Source organism: Aotus nancymaae, unplaced genomic scaffold (genome assembly GCF_030222135.1).
Source record: "Aotus nancymaae isolate 86718 unplaced genomic scaffold, 86718_ANA_hifiasm-v0.15.2.pri h1tg000008l, whole genome shotgun sequence".
NCBI classification, from domain to species: domain Eukaryota; kingdom Metazoa; phylum Chordata; class Mammalia; order Primates; family Aotidae; genus Aotus; species Aotus nancymaae.
The window spans coordinates 36,408,002-36,425,471 of NW_026988419.1; the positions used below are offsets into that span (position 1 = coordinate 36,408,002).

At 40.3% G+C, this 17,470-nt stretch overlaps 1 protein-coding gene across 5 annotated transcripts in view; it reads left to right on the top strand.

The window, feature by feature from the left end:
* ANKRD44 (ankyrin repeat domain 44) overlaps positions 1-17,470 on the top strand; it is a 348,906-nt gene that overhangs the window by 172,260 nt on the left and 159,176 nt on the right. The gene's annotated exons all lie outside the window — the stretch shown is intronic.

A 17,470-nucleotide genomic window follows, 5' to 3' on the forward strand; every position in this document is an offset into this window, starting at 1 on the left:
ATGCAAAAGCAACATGGCCCTTATTTTGTTGTGTTCATGTTCTTGAGGTGGGTTTTCCCAGGAAACAAGTGTTCTGTCCCTCAAAACATGTGTGCCCCATGCTCCTGATGGTCATATGGAGCTTAGGTTAGATTTCGCATGGCATTTCTTGTGCTTTTGAGAACAGGCCTTTCTTCCAACAAATCTAAAGACATCCCAGGGCCATGTTCCAAACAAACATGTATTATTTGGTGTTGGCACAGACCAAGGGCCAGTGCACACCTGGCTGGTCTCCCTGGCAGTTGCAATTTGGCCTGTGGAAAACTGTAGGCAGAATCAGTGAAGGTCTAAAATAAAAACTTTGTGGTATGACATCTAATCATCCCCATCAGCTATACCCACCTCTTAAATGTTATATTAATAGTCCTCTCAGAGTCTCAGAGGAAGGTTCATTTCATGACTGTACAAATTGAAAACTTTGTCTTATACACCAGATTTGTGTTGTTGTTGTTTCTACATCTGAAAGGGAAGATTTTAATTGGGCAGCATGAAGTCAACCCAATCTCTTTTTTTTCAGGTATCTGGGGCCAGTGATTGACAAACATGGTTTCACATCACCTTCACGTGGGCATAGAATCCACCAGCCTCTCTTCAACTCTGGCTGATTTAGTAGAGCTGGGAGAAGCTGTTGCATATATCTTAATCTATTCACTTGTTTGGTCTTGGAATTTCCAAACTCTTAATCTCTTTAGCATAATTTTGGTTCAGTGCACTATGGAAAATTTCTTCCTCCCTCCCATCAAATTAGGAAGACTTAGGGCATGGAGGAGCATTGGGAAAGTTTTCTTTTATAATAATTTTATTTACCTGTGGAAGCTGAGGCAAGCTCTTGGAATTCACATGGCTTTTATTTTTCCTGAAAGGTCCTCTACTCAATTTATATATTAAATTCCTAATATTGCAAGAGCATGATGATTTCATCTCTGAGCTTGCATTTGGCAGCTGACCCTTTAGGGAATCCAACCAAACTGTTAACCAATTTAATAATGAATGAGGTGCTAATGATTCCCATGTTGACAAATAATTTGGTCTTGCCAGAACAGCCCATTACAGCTGTGTTCTCTATTGTTGTATAAACTTACAAAGCATGGTGTAACCCAAGCTTGCTAAAGTCCTGCTGGCATTATGTCCTGTTGGCAAGGTGGATAGAACCCTGAATGCTGGGGAGAGAGATCCAAGATGGCTGATTACTAGCAGCTCAGGATTGTAGCTCCCGGTGAAAGTGCAGAGAACGAGAGGATGCCACACTTTCTGATGAATTTTTGTTGCTCACGGACCAGGAGATTCCCAACGGAGGAGCCCCACAGGTTGCCAGTGTGACTCTTGTGGCCGGCATGGTGCTTCTTGGTGCAGAGTAAACAGGACTGGGTCCCCTTCTGGTTGACGTTTGGAGCTCCGGGAAGGCAGAGTCACCCATTCAGCTGATTGAAAAAGGGACTCAAGAGGGAAGCCAGACCAGAGATTCCTAGGCAGAAAAGCACTATGAATCTTAATGCTGCTGTTTTAGCTGGTGCAGTGGGTTGCTGAGATTCTGGCACTGGGAATCAACAAGTGTGGCGTCCACTCAGAGACCTAATTTGAAAGTCAGTAATTACAAAGATGACAGGTGGATAAATTTACAATGATGGGAAGAAACCAGCGTAAAAAGGCTGAGAATACCCAAAATCAGAATGCCTCTCCCTCTACAGGGGATCACAGTTCCTCATGATCAGGGGAACAAGGCCTGATGGAGAATGAGTGCATTCCAATAACAGAATTAGGCTTCAGAAGGTGGATAATAAGAAACCTCTGTGAGTTAAAAGAACATGTTCTAACCCAACGTAAAGAAACTAAGAACCTTGAAAAAAGTTTGACAAAATCCTAACGAGAATAGACAATTTAGAGAGGAATATAAGTGAATTAATGGAACTGAAGAATACAACATGAGAACTCCGTGAAGTATGCACAGGTTTTCACAGTCGAATTGATCAAGCAGAAGAAAGGATATCAGAGTTCGAAGACCAACTTAATGAAATGAAACGAGAAGACAAGATTAGAGAAGAAAGAGTAAAAAGGAATGAGCAAAGTCTCCAATAAATATGGGACTATGTGAAAAGACCTAATTTATGTTTGATAGGCGTACCTGAATGTCATGAAGAGAATGAATCCAAGCTGGAAAATATTCTTTAGGATATTATTCAGGAAAACTTTCCTAATCTAGTAAGGCAGGACAATACTCAACTCCAGGTAATACAGAGAACACCACAAAGATATTCCTCAAGTAGAGCAACCCCAAGACACATAATCGTTAGATTCACCAGGGTTGAGATAAAGGAGAAAATTCTAAGGGCAGCTAGAGAGAAAAGTCAGGTTACCCATAAAGGGAAGCCTATCAGACTCACAGCAGATCTCTCAGCAGAAACCCTACAAACTAGAAGAGAGTGGGGGTAAATATTCAGTATCCTCAAAGAAAAGAATTTTCAACCCAGAATCTCATATCCAGCCAAATTAAGCTTCATAAATGAAGGAAAAAATAAAATTTTTCACAAACAAGCAAGCACTCAGAGATTTCATCACCACGAGGCCTGCTTTACAAGAGCTTCTGAAAGAAGCATTACACACAGAAAGGAACAACCAGTATCAGTCATCCCAAAAACTTACCAAAAGGTAACAAGCATCTCCATAATGAAGAATCTATATCAACTAATGGGCAAAATAGCCAGATAGCATTAAGTGACAATATTAAACTCACAAATATCAATATTAATCCTAAATTTAAATGAATTAAATGCCCCAATCAAAGACACAGACATGCAAATTGAATAAAAAGTCAAAACCCATCAGTACGCTGTATCCAGATCTATCTCATAAGCAAGGACACACAAAGACTAAAAATAAAGGATTGGAGGAAGACTCACCAATCAAATGGAGAGCAAAAAAACAACAAAAAAAAACAGGAGTTATAACTTTCGTCTCTGACAAAATAGACTTTCATAGTAACAAAGACTAAAAGAAACAAAGAAGGACATTACATAATGGTAAAACGATCAATGCAACAACAGGAGTCAATGATCATAAATATTTATGCACCCAATATAGGAGCACCCAGATACATAAGACAAGTTCTTAATGGCTTATAAAGAGACCTGGACTCCCGCACAATAATAGCGGGAGACTTTGACACCACGTTGTTAATATTTGACGTATCAACGAGATAGAAAATTAACAGGGACATCTATGATTAGAACTCAGACCTGGAACAGGTAAACTCAGTGAATATTTATAGAATTCTTCACCCCAGGTCCACAGAACATACATTTTTCTCAGTATCACATTACACCTATTTTGAAAACGACCACATAATTGGAAGTAAATCACTCTTCAGCATTTGCATAGCATTTCACAGACTTAAATGAAATATTGGTTGGCTGTTTGTTTGTTATTTTCTTCCCTTATTCCTTCCTGTCTCCGCTGTTGAGTACAATTATCAGCATAAAAGGGGTTTTTAATACCTATTTTTAGATTGCATTCCAGCCCGGGCAATAGAGCAAGAATCCTGTTCTCTCTCCCCCTTTCTCTTTCTCTTTCTTTCTTTCTTTCAAAAAAAAAAAAAAAGGAAATATTTTCTGAAGGAATAAATACATGAATGAAACATTTTACAAGTAGAAAGGTTGGGAGGGTAATGAGATAATGGGAACAGCCAGAACTAAAATTGAATAGGCATCTGCAGTCAGTGTGGGTGTGGGGTCTAAGTCCCTCTGAAGCAGTAAAGAGGGGGAGACTAGAATATGTAGCAAGGTAGATGCTAATTTGATGGCAGGAGATTTCACATTTTCTTATGAAACAGGGACGAACACCCTAGACTCCCAATTTTTACCCATTTCCTTTTCTCCAACTTAGAACTCAGGAGGAAGGAGACTGAAGGAAAGATGTATAGCCTGCAAGAAAGAAAGGTCATAAAAAAAAAAAAAAAGAACCCTGAATGCCTCTGTGTAGACAGGGAAGACAAGGTCTTCGGGAAGAATTCAGGCCTTGCAAATTTCGCCATCTCACAACTGCCAGTCTAAAGTCTGGCTTTATTTCCCTCCTGACTCTAGCTGCTGTTTGGGAACTGACCGAATCTGGATTAAGTCAGAGAGATCAGTGAGAATCAATCAGTGGCTAAGAGTTAAGATACTTGGGTTGAGATACAGGAAGCAGAGCACCCAGAAAAAGGACAACAGTAGAAATATCCTACAGAGGCCAGGTGTGGTGGCTCATGCCTGTAATCCCAGCACTTTGGGAGGCTGAGGCAGGAGGATCACGTGAAGTCAGGAGTTTGAGACCAGCCTGGCCAACATGATGAAACCCCATCTCTATGAAAAATACAAAAATTAGCTGGATGTGGTGGTGGGTGCCTGTAATTCCAGCTACTTAGGAGGCTGAGGCAGGAGAATCGCTTGAATCTAGGACGCAGAGGTTGCAGTGAGCTGAGATCATATGACTGTACTCCACCCTGGGTGACAGAGCGAGACTCCATCTCAAAAAAAAAAAAAAAAAAAGAAAAGAAAAAGAAAAAAAAGATCCTACAGAGAAAACTCTGAGGACAAGTAAGGATTATAGGGTTCTGGGTTGAAAGACGAAAACTGGAAGTACTCTTTAATACAGGAGTGTTTGTGAGGTGTAACTACTAAGTAAAATTTATTAAAATTTATTCTTTAAATCTTAATTTACTTTTTTTTTTTTAAAGATGGGGTCTTGCTATGTTGATCAGACTGGTCTTGAACTGGCCTCAAGTGATCCTCCCATCTTGGCCTCCCAAAGTACTGGGATTACAGGCATGAGCCACCACACCTGGCCATAGAATTTATGCAACCCAAGTGGTAGTCCTGCAAAATTATTTCCTATAAATTTTCAAATGTGCTTACTACTCTCAATGCAAATTGTTTCTAGAGCTGTTGGCACATCATTCCTTTGATTCCCTATACATAACAAATATCCTTTGAGGATGAATTTTGTATTTTTTTATCTGGTGAAAGATGGGTGATTCAACCAGGCAATGCTGATTTTGGCCTACAAATGTGGTGCAATTATAAAGTAATAAGCCATTTTCTGGTGGGTATGTAAATTGGCCATAAAGGCAACTCCCAAGGAGAGTTTGTTAAATGTTTTCAGCAATTGTCACATTCATGGAATTATCATACCCTCTTCTAAGGTAACTGTTTTGAAGTGCTCTTGTGCTGTAAGATTTGATTTGTTAAAAAAAAAAAAAAAGCAAGCTGATTTCATTATATTATAATCATATTTTTATGATCTAACATGTTTATTTCAACAATTAAAAGCCAAACTTTGGATAAGTTAAGCTTAGGAAGAAATTATTCTCTTTGGCTTGTGAGATTTTTCAGTCACACTCAGTCTACCCTTATCACACCACTTCTGTTTTCTTTATTCCACTTCTTCCTAGATGACATGGCTTACAGAACAGAAATATTGCCTCTGGAAAAGATGCCCAGAGTTCACTTTACCTTTGATCTCTATGAAAATAAAATTAAGAGGTAATAGGGATAAGATGAGGAACATCCTTAGTTTGTAATTACAGATTATTCCTGATGGGTTGGGCCTTTGTTTCTGAAGAATCTGCGTACCCTAGCACTTATTTTTATGTTTAAGCTTTAACATGTCCTTGGGTAAAAAAGCATTTGCCTTTAAATCATTAGACATGCAGACTGTGTCCTTCAGTGCACAATCGTGCCTGACAGGCAGGTAAATAATGTGAAGCTTCCTTTAGAAAAATCGGCTATAAATATTCAATTCAGAGCCAAAATCATCTGACATCTCCCTCTGACATGTAAACAAGACTCTTGAAAGTGTTCAGAGGAAGAGGATTAGGAAGCTGGCAGCAAGAGATGACACTGATGAAATGCTTCTTGGGTCTCCATTCAGATAACTCTGCTTTTGTTATAAAAATTTTTATTATGGGGGAGAGGAGGTTTTCCTGGCAGCTGCCTATTCAACCTCCATGAGAAGGAGAAGTGGAGGAAGGGAGGAGTTAAACACTGACTGAAAGAAGCCATTGCCTACATTTCTAATCACCTTTACATTTCTCAAGGGATTCTTGAAGTGACACGTGAACGATGCTGGTGTCGTTACACCCTGGGTGTGTGTCGCTATATGTATGAGGCCCAGCATGTGTGGGATCATTTTTCTCCTTGAAATATTTTTTTAAATTGCATTTTAGGTTTTGGGGTACATGTGAAAAACATGCAAGATTGTTGCATAGGTGCATACATGGCAGTGTGATTTGCTGCCTTCCTCCCCTTCACCTATATGTGGCATTTCTCCCCATGCTATCTCTCCCCAACTCCCCACCCCCCGCTGTACCTCCCCACTCCCCCCAACAGACCCCAGTGTATAGTGCTTCCCTCCCTGTGTCCATGTGTTCCCATTGTTCAACACCCGTCTATGAGTGAGAACATTCGATGTTTGATTTTGTGTTCTTGTGTCAGTTTGCTAAGAATGATGGTTTCCAGGTTCATCCATGTCCCTACAAAGGACGTGAACTCATCATTTTTGATGGCTGCATAATATTCCATGGTGTATATGTGCCACATTTTTCCTGTCCAGTCTATCATCGATGGGCATATGGGTTGGTTCCAGTCTTTGCTATTGTAAACTCTGCTGCAATGAACATTCGTGTGCATGTGTCCTTATAGTAGAACAATTTATAATCCTTTGGATATATACCCAGTAATGGGATTGCTGGGTAAAATGGAATTTTATTTCTAGGTCCTTGAGGAATCGCCACACTGTCTTCCACAATGGTTGAACTAATTGACACTCCCACCAACAGTGTAAAAGTGTTCCTATTTCTCCACATCCTCTCCAGCATCTGTTGTCTCCAGATTTTTTAAAGATCGCCATTCTAACTGGCGTGAGATGGTATCTCAATGTAGTTTTGATTTGCATTTCTCTAATGACCAGTGATGATGAGCATTTTTTCATATGTTTGTTGGCCTCATGTATGTCTTCTTTTGTAAAGTATCTGTTCATATCCTTCGCCCATTTTTGAATGGGCTTGTTTGTTTTTTTCTTGTAAATCTGTTTTAGTTCGTTGTAAATTCTGGATATCAGCCCTTTGTCAGATGGGTAGGCTGCAAAATTTTTTTCCCATTCTGTTGGTTGGCGATTCACTCTATTGACTGTTTCTTTTGCTGTGCAGAAGCTGTGGAGTTTGATTAGGTCCCATTTGTCTATTTTGGCTTTTGTTGCCAATGCTTTTGGTGTTTTGGTCATGAAGTCCTTGCCTACTCCTATGTCCTGAATGGTTTTGCCTAGGTTTTCTTCTAGAGTTTTTATGGTGTTAGGTCTTATGTTTAAGCCTTTAATCCATCTGGAGTTAATTTTAGTGTAAGGTGTTAGGAAGGGGTCCAGTTTCTGCTTTCTGCATATGGCTAGCCAGTTTCCCCAACACCACCTATTAAACAGGGAATCCTTTCCCCATTGCTTGTTTTTATCAGGTTTGTCAAAGATCGGATGGTTGTAGATATGTTGTGTTGCCTCCGACACCTCTGTTCTGTTCCATTGGTCTATATCTCTGTTTTGGTACCAGTACCACGCTGTTTTGATTACTGTAGCCTTGTAGTAGAGTTTGATGTCCGGTAGTGTGATGCCTTCTGCTTTGTTCTTTTTGCTTAGAATTGACTTGGCTATGCGGGCTCTCTTTTGGTTCCATATGAAGTTTAAGGTGGTTTTTTCCAGTTCTGTGAAGAAGGTCATTGGTAGCTTCATGGGGATAGCATTGAATCTGTACATTACTTTGGGCAGTATGGCCATTTTCACAATATTGATTCTTCCTAACCATGAACATGGAATATTTCTCCATCTGTTTGTGTCCTCTCTTATTTCATTGAGCAGTGGTTTGTAGTTCTCCTTGAAGTGGTCCTTTACATTCCTTGTTTGTTGTATTCCTAGGTATTTTATTCTCTTTGTAGCAATTGTGAATGGCAGTTCGTTCTTGATTTGGCTCTCTTTAAGTCTGTTATTGGTGTATAGGAATGCTTGTGATTTTTGCACATTGATTTTGTATCCTGAGACTTTGCTGAAGTTGCTTATCAGTTTCAGAAGATTTTGGGCTGAGATGATGGGGTCTTCTAGATATACAATCATGTCATCTGCAAATAGAGACAATTTGACTTCCTCTTTTCCTAATTAAATACCCTTTGTTTCTTTTTCTTGCCCGATTGCTCTGGCTAGAACTTCCAGTACTATATTGAATAGGAGTGGTGAGAGAGGGCATCCTTGTCTAGTGTCAGATTTCAAAGGGAATGCTTCCAGTTTTTGCCCATTCAGTATGATATTGGCTGTTGGTTTGTCGTAAATAGCTTTTATTATTTTGAGATACGTTCTGTCGATACCTAGTTTATTGAGGGTTTTTAGCACAAAGCGCTGTTGAATTTTGTCAAAGGCCTTTTCTGCATCAATTGAGATAATCATGTGGCTTTTGTCTTTGGTTCTGTTTATGTGGTGAACTACATTTATAGACTTGCGTATATTGAACCAGCCTTGCATCCCCAGGATGAATCCTACTTGATCGAAGTGGATAAGCTTTTTGATGTGCTGTTGTAATCGGCTTGCCAGTATTTTATTGAAGATTTTTGCATCTATGTTCATCATGGATATTGGCCTGTAGTTTTCTTTTCTTGTTGAGTCTCTGCCGGGTTTTGGTATCAGGATGATGTTGGTCTCATAAAATGATTTGGGAGGGATTCCCTCTTTTTGGATTATTTGGAATAGTTTCAGAAGGAATGGTACCAGCTCCTCTTTGTATGTCTGATAGAATTCGGCTGTGAAGCCATCTGCACCTGGGCTTTTTTTGGGTGGTAGGCTCTTAATTGCTGCCTCGACTTCAGACCTTGTTATTGGTCTATTCAGGGTTTCGACTTCTTCCTGGTTTAGGCTTGGGAGGAGGCAACTGTCCAGGAATTTATCCATTTTTTCTAGGTTTTCTAGTTTATATGCAAAGAGTTGTTTGTAATAATCTCTGATGATGGTTTGAATTTCTGTGGAATCTGTGGTGATATCCCCTTTATCATTTTTTATTGCATCTATTTCATTATTCTCTCTTTTCTTTTTTATTAATCTGGCTAGTGGTCTGTCTATTTTGTTGATCTTTTTAAAAAAACCAGCTCTTAGATTTATTGATTTTTTGTAGGGTTTTTCGTGTCTCTATCTCCTTCAATTCTGCTTTGATCTTAGTTATTTCTTGTCTTCTGATAGGTTTTGAGTTTTTTTGATCTTGCTCCTCTAGCTCTTTCAATTTTGATGATAGGGTGTCAATTTTAGATCTCTCCTTTCTTCTCATGTGGGCACTTATTGCTATATATTTTCCTCTAGAGACTGCTTTAAATGTGTCCCAGAGATTCTGATATGTTGTGTCTTCATTCTCGTTGGTTTCAAAGAACATCTTTATTTCTGCCTTCATTTCATTGTTTATCCAGTCAACATTCAGGAGAAAATTGTTCAGTTTCCATGAAGCTGTGTGGTTCTGGGTTGTTTTCTGAATTCTGAGTTCTAACTTGATTGCACTGTGGTCTGAGAGACTGTTACGGTTTCCGTTCTTTTGCATTTGCTGAGGAGTGATTTACTTCCAATTATGTGGTCAATTTTAGAGTAAGTGTGATGTGGTGCTGAGAAGAATGTATATTCTGTGGATTTGGGGTGGAGAGTTCTGTAAATGTCTATTAGGTTTGCTTGGTCTAGGTCTGAGTTCAAGTTCTGGATATACTTGTTAATTTTCTGTCTCGTTGATCTGTCTAATATTGACAATGGTGTGTTGAAGTCTCCCACTATTATTGTGTGGGAGTCTAGGTCTCTTTGTAAGTCATTAAGAACTTGCCTTATGTATCTGGGTGCTCCTGTATTAGGTGCATATATTTTTAGGATCATTAGCTCTTCTTGTTGCATTGATCCTTTTACCATTATGTAATGTCCTTCTTTGTCTCTTTTGATCTTTGTTGCTTTAAAGTTTATTTTATCAGAGATGAGAATTGCAACTCCTGCTTTTTTTTGCTCTCCATTTGCTTGGTAAATCTTCCTCTATCCCTTTATTTTGAGTCTTTGTGTATTGTTGCATGTGAGATGGGTTTCCTGGATACAGCACACTGATGGGTTTTGGTTTTTTATCCAATTTGCCAGTCTGTGTCTTTTGATTGGGGCATTTAGTCCATTTACGTTTAGGGTTAATATTGTTATGTGTGAATTTGATCCTGCCATTTTGATACTAGCCGTCTGTTTTGCCCGTTGGTTGATGCAGATTCTTCATTGTGTTGATGCTCTTTACCATTTCGTGTGTTTTTGGAGTGGCTGGTACTGTTGTTCTTTTCTATGTGTAGTGCCTTTTCAGGAGCTCCGTAAAGCTGGTCTGGTGGTGATGAAATCTCTGAGTACTTGCTTGTTCACAAAGGATTTTATTTTTCCTTCACTTATGAAGCTTAGTTTAGCTCAATATGGAATTCTGGGTTGAAAGTTCTTGTCTTTAAGGATGTTGAATATGGGCCCCCACTCTCTTCTGGCTTGTAGGGTTTCTGCTGAGAGATCTGCTATGAGTCTGATGGGCTTCCCTTTGTGGGTAACCTGACCTTTCCCTCTGGCTGCCCTTAGTATTTTCTCCTTCATTTCAACCCTGGTGAATCTGACAATTAGGTGTCTTGGGGTTGCTCTTCTAGAGGAATATCTTTGTGGTGTTCTCTGTATTTCCTGGACTTGAATATTGGCCTGCCTTGCTAGGTTGGGGAAGTTTTCCTGAATAATATCCTGAAGAGTATTTTCCAGCTTGGATGCATTCTCTTCGTCACATTCAGGTACACCTATCAAACGTATATTAGGTCTTTTCACATAGTCCAATATTTCTTGTTGACTTTGTTCATTCCTTTTTACCCTGTTTTCTCTAATCTTGCCTTCTCATTTTATTTCATTGAGTTGCTCTTCGACCTCTGGTATCCTTTCTTCTGCTTGGTCAATTTGGCTGTTGAAACTTGTGCATGCTTCACAAAGTTCTCATGTTGTGTTTTCCAGCTCCATCAATTCACTCATATTCCTCTCTAAGTTGTCCATTCTCATTAGCATTTCGTCAAGTCTTTTTTCAAGGTTCTTAGTTTCTTTGCACTCGGTTAGAACATGTTCTTTTAGGTCATGGAAGTTTCTCATTATCCACTTTCTGAAGGCTGATTCTGTCATTTCATCACACGCATTCTCCATCCAGTCTTGTTCCCTTGCTGGTGAGGAGTTGTAATCCCTTGTAGGAGGAGAGGTGTTCTGGTTTTGGGTGTTTTCATCCTTTTTGCGCTGGTTTCTTCCCATCTTTGTGGATTTATCCACCTGTCGACTTTGTAGTTGTTGACTTTCTGATTTTGGTAAGTTTAAGTCTGCAGCAGCAGAACTCATAAACCCCCCCTTTTTCCCCCCCCAAGGTGTTCTGTCCCAGGGAGTTAGGGCTTTATGAGTTTCCACTGTGCTGCTGCCATTTTCCCTGCACACAAGGAGGCAGCCTAGTCACTCTCAGCCTGCAGAGGCTTCACTGAGCTGCTGTGGGCTCCGCCCAGCTGCCATGTGAACTTCCCTGCAGTCCTGTTTATATGGGTATAGTTAGAACTGCTTCCGCTATGTTGGCCCGCCTCTGTAGTGACGGACTCTCTCTGTAATGGCAGGTTGCCTTGGCAACGGCTGGTTGCCTCGGGAACTGCAGGCTGCCTCCGTAATGGTGGACGCCCCTCCTCCACAGAGCTGGACCATCCTGGGTTCAGTTGTGCTTGCTGTGAAAGTCTCAACCCAGAGCATTTCCAATTGCTGTTTTTTTGTTTTTGTTTTTGTTTTTGTGGGGGTGAGACCAGCTGGGCCTGGTCACCTGGCTCCCTGCCTCAGAGCCTTTTGTTTTTTAGTTGAACGGTCGGCACTCTACCAGCTGACCTGGTCGCCTGTTGAATAGGCGCTGGGATCTGTGTGATTTCCCGTGCAGCGACCCACTGCACTGGCTGAAACTGCGGTTCTGAGATTCGTGGCACTTTTTTGCCTGGGAATCTCCTGGCCTGGCTCCCTGCTTCAGCTCCCCTTGCTGGCTAAGAGGGGACACAGTCTTGTTTACTCTGCACCAGGAGCTGCTGCACCGGCTGAAACCGCAGCTCTGAGATTCATGGCGCTTTTTTGCCCGGGAATCTCCTGGTCTGGCTCCCTGTTTCAGCTCCCCTTGCTGGCTAAGAGGGGACACAGTTTCGTTTACTCTGCACCGGGAGTTGCTGTGCTGGCTGAAACCACAGCTCTGAGATTCATGGCACTTTTTTGCCCGAGAATCTCCTGGCCTGGCTCCCCATTTCAGCTCCCCTTGCTGGCTAAGAGGGGACACAGTCTAGTTTACTCTGCACTGGGAACCCCTGCACCAGGGCGCAGGCCAAACAGCTGCGCCGGCCAAATCAGCCGCACTGGCGACCCGTGGGGCTCCTCTGCCTGTGAATCTCCTGGTCTGTGGGCAGCAAAAATCCATCTGGAAATGCGGCGTCCACTCACCCTCTGCGCTTTCACTTGGACCTGTAATCCTGAGCTCCTCCTAACCGGCCATCTTGGATCTCTCCGAGTCCAGGATTCTCTTTTTTTTTTAAAGACAGGGTTTCACCATGTTGGTCAGGCTGTTCATGAACTCCCGACCTCAGGTGATCTGCCCACCTTGGCCTCCAAAATGCTTGGATTACAAGCGTGAGCCACCACGCCCAGCCCTTATATGCACATTTCTTTAATTTTTTTAGATTTTCCTGGATGTATAGTCTATTTAAAAACTGTAGCAGTAGTTTGCAGTTCTTCTCCAATTTTCTCTATTTTAGTATAATCTTCCATAGTTAGTCAATAGGAATGGTAGATCCCAGCTTATTATCCCACGGCGGCCACAGAGGCAACTACCACAGCCGCGTCGCTTTCCGCTCAACTTCCAAGAGCCCTCCTTGAAATATTTTTAATATTGAAAGCCAAATTTGGATATGCATCAAACTAAAATTTTTCAGAATATGATATAATAATAATAATAAAAGTGTATAAATATAAATAAGAAGAAATAAATAAGAGAAATATGCAAAGAATATGAACAAGTAATTTTCAGAAAATGAATTACAAATGGCTAGTAATCAAACATATTAGATGTCCAACTGTATTGTTAGACCAGAAACTAAAATAAAAGATGCTATATTTTTCTCAATCAGATATGTATGTATGTATGTGTGTATGTCTGAATGTACGTATTTATTTATTTGAGATGGAATCTCACTCTGTCACCCAGGCTGGAGTGTAGTGGTGCGATCTCAGTTCACTGCAACCTCTATCCCCCAGGTTCAAGTGATTCTCCTGCCTCAGCCTCCTGAGTAGCTGGGATTACAGGCTTCTGCCCTCATGCCTGGCTAAATTTTGTATCTTAGTGGAAACAGGGTTTCACCATGCTGGCCAGGTTGGTCTTAAACTCCTGACCTCAGATGATCTGCCCACCTCAGCCTCCCAAAAGTGCTAGGATTATAGGCATGAGCCACCATGCCCAGCCTATTTATCTGTTTTTAAAGCAGCTTTATTGAAGTATAATTGATATATAATAAGCTGCACATATTTAATTTCTACAACTTAATGAGTTTGGGTATATGCAAACACCCATGAAATTATCACCACAAGCAAGGTAATAGACATCTCTGTCACCTCCAAAAGTTTCCTCATGTCCCTTTGTTTTGTTATTTTTTTGGCGTTTTTTTAAAGGTGTGGCGTTTGGCGTTTTTTTAAAGGTGTGTGTGTGATAAGAATACTTAACATGAGATCTACCCTCTTAACAAATGTTTAAGTGCGTAATACAGTATTATTGACTCAGATTTGCAATATTTAAAATGTCTGGCTCACATGGTGAGCTCACACTTGTAATCCCAGCACATTAGGAGGCTGAAGTAGGAGGATTACTTGAGGGCAGAAGTTTGAGACCAGCCTGGGAAACATGGCAAGACCCCATCTCTACAAAAAAAAAAAATTAGCTGGGTATTGTGGCATGTGCCTGCAGTCCTAGCTACTCTGGAGGCTGAGATGGGAGGATTGCTTGAGCCCAGGAGTTCAAGGCTGTAGCGAGCTATGATAACACCACTACACTCCGACCTTACTGACAGAGTGAGACCGTGTCTAAAAAATTTAAAAAAATTTTTAATGTCTGTTAATATCAAGTGTTGAGGATGTGGAGAAACTAAGCAATCTTATACATTCCGAGGTTGTAAACCAGCACACTTTAGAGGGTTTACAGGGCCTTTTGAAACCAAAACTGTGTATTACCTATGACACAAAGTCCATTTTAAATCATCTATTCTAGACAAATACTTGCACCCAAGGCAGGTGGATCACGGAGTTTGAAACCAGCCTGGCCAAAATGGCAAAACCCGTCTCTACTAAAAAAATAAAAATTAGCCAGGCATGGTGGCAGGTACCTGTAATCCCAGCTACTCGGGAGGCTGAGGCAGGAGAATCGCTTGAACTTGAGAGGCAGAGGTTGCAGTGAATCAAGATTGGACCACTGCACTCCATCTAGGGTGACAGAGTGAGACTCTGTCTCAAAAAAAAAAAAAAAAAAAAGCAGCTTAGTCCCCTCTCCCCCATTATTTTCACTAAGAAACATAAAACTTCAAATGTACTAGCTTTCTTAAAAGTATTTTGTTAGAAAATATTTCAAACATACAGAAAAATATGGAGAATAATATAGTGCATATCCATATACCTTCCACTAAGTTTTAAGAACTCTTAATATTTTGCCATATTTGCATTATATATGTATTTTTAAGGAAATAAAACATTAAAAACACAGTTGCAGCTCTCTGGGTACTCTTACTTCATTCCTTTTCATATTCCTCTTTCCCTAGACATAACCATTATCCAGAATTGGTATTTATACTCTTTAGCTATATTTTAAACTTTTATTTCATATTTATGCATTTATAAACAACTTATGGAAATCCAACTGGTATTATGCCATAGGTATAATTCTGAAGCTTGATTTGTTCATTTGGTGTTATGATTTTTAAAGTACATCTGTTTATATATATATAGAACTTTAGGCTGTTCCTTTCCATGACAGTGTAGAGTTCCATTGTACAAATATACCACAACTTATTTATCCATTTTCCTCTTGATTGACATTTAGGATTCCAATTTCTTATTGTCATAAACATGTTGTGGTGAACATTCATGTACATGTGTTAGAGTTTCTCTAGGGTATATGATTGGGGTGGAACTGCTAGGTGGTTGGGTGTGCATGCCATCTATTTCGCTAGGTAATGCCACATTGTTTCCCAAAGGAGGTTTACCAGTTCACTCTTGCCAGCTGCATGTTAAGTTTTCCTGTTGCTCCATACCCTTGCTAAATCTTGGCATTGTCACACTTTATCATTTTTACCAATTTGATGGATGTGAAATGGTATGTTAATGCTGCTTTCATTTGCTTCTCCCTGATGAATTTTGAGAAGTAACTTTCCATATGTGTATTGCCATTTGGGTTTCTTCTTGCATTCATTTTTTGAATTTACAAAAAATTTAAAGCACAAAATTTACTCTGCCAAAGACTATAATAAAAGTAGTTCCAGCTCTCTAGGACTGCATAAGGTCTGAGTGATGTTTGTGGCACGGGTGCCAAAGAAACAGCCCCAAATAAGAAACAAACGTATACTTGGCTTACTAGATAGAAACACAGTGTGGTCAAATTTACCACATTGTGGTCATAAATTATGTATTTATGATGCAAGAAAAGTCCTGACAAAAAGGTGGGTAATTTTAAAAGGTTTGGATCCAGAGTGTTGGAAGAGCTGAAGGATAAATGCTTTGTTTCTAAACTAGAAAGGTAGACTTTGTGACCATCACCTGACAATGTGTTGGAGCTAAGATTTAGAAGAAGAAATCTAAAATTTGGTTTTGGTAGTGGTAATTCTGTTTTAAAATTCAGCGATTTTACTGTTCTTAATCACATCTGGGTTTTCTTCTTTCCAGCATTCTCTAGCACTTGAGTCTCTTTTGCTCTTAAAAAGACTTGTGTTTGTGCAGTCTCTAGGTGATGGTTCTCTGTGTTTTTCAATCTCATATTTGGTCTCTTTCTTTGTAGGGCAAGGGTCATGCCTTTCACTCTCTTTGAAAATCTGAGTCATAGATTTAGAGGTGAATGACACATTAGAGGTGATTTGAAAATAAGAACCGCTAACATTTTTCTAGTGCTTTGCAGTTTACAAAGCACTTTCCTATTCACTTAATTCTCCCTAGGTAAAGTGGGTGGAGAAGTATTAATACTGTTGTTATTAGCCTCATTGTTCAGATTAGTGGCTCTTGGTCTTTGGGCCAGCAGGTGCTGAAATCAGAACTCAAATCTACATCTTCTGACCATGAATCCTGCTGTCCTTCCAAACCCACGTTCATTTCATGCCAGAGCATTTAGCCCACAGCTTCCTGTTACTGAGGCCAGAGATGCCTACTGATTTTGCACACCCAGACTGATTTTATTGTCCTTACTGACATAAGGAGCTTGAATTCCTTCAGGCAAACTGGTGTTAATGGAATTAGGATTTAAATAATTTTGACCTGGATAAATTAAGCCACAATTCATCGGTGGCTCTCAACCTTGACAGCATAGTACCATAACCCTTGTACCTGACCCCATCTGAAACCAATGAAATAAAAATGGAGGTTGGAGGGGAGGCATTCCGCCTCTCTTTGTTTTAGAGATTATGCTCTTGTTTTCTATGATTAATGCCATTGATGGCATTTGTTCTTCTTCAGTTAAAGAAAAAAATAGTGTAAGTTCTATGATTTGTTATTTCCTCTTAGCCAGTGCCTTAAACTAAACCTCTAGCTCATTTTTATGCATGAAAGTCCACTGCCTTTTTTTTTTTTTTTTAAAGTTTCTATTTTCCAGCTATCAGCTGGCCTTGGCCTCATGGAGATTAGTCAGCCCCTGCTTCCCCTTGACTCACTTTCTCAGCCCTTGTCCTGAGGCGCCACCTCTGTGTTTCCTTTTCTCTGCCTTACTTTCTAGTTTCTTTGATTCATTTCTCCACTCTCCATCCTCATGATCTTCCTTCCTCATTATCCTAAGGCTAGAACTGACTTCTCTACTGCTTCTACAAGGATATCATACTTATTTTCTCGTCTTTCCCTTTTGTAGCCCTTTTATAAAACATCCCATCTCTGACCAGATGACTAATCAAAACCCTGATCCCCCTAAAAGGACTTCCCTAAAAGGAAGCTTATAATCAATGTCTTAGCTGTTTAGACAGACTTGGTGGGCTGGTGCTCATGGAGAATGGTGAGGGTGTCATGGAAGGCGGGCAAGCTCTGCTTTCTGTGAATTCATTTGCAGAGAGCTTCTGTTCCATGATGATGGCACGGTTTCATAGAGCTGAGCATGGGCACACCTCTGAGTGTGAGCTGGTTTTGG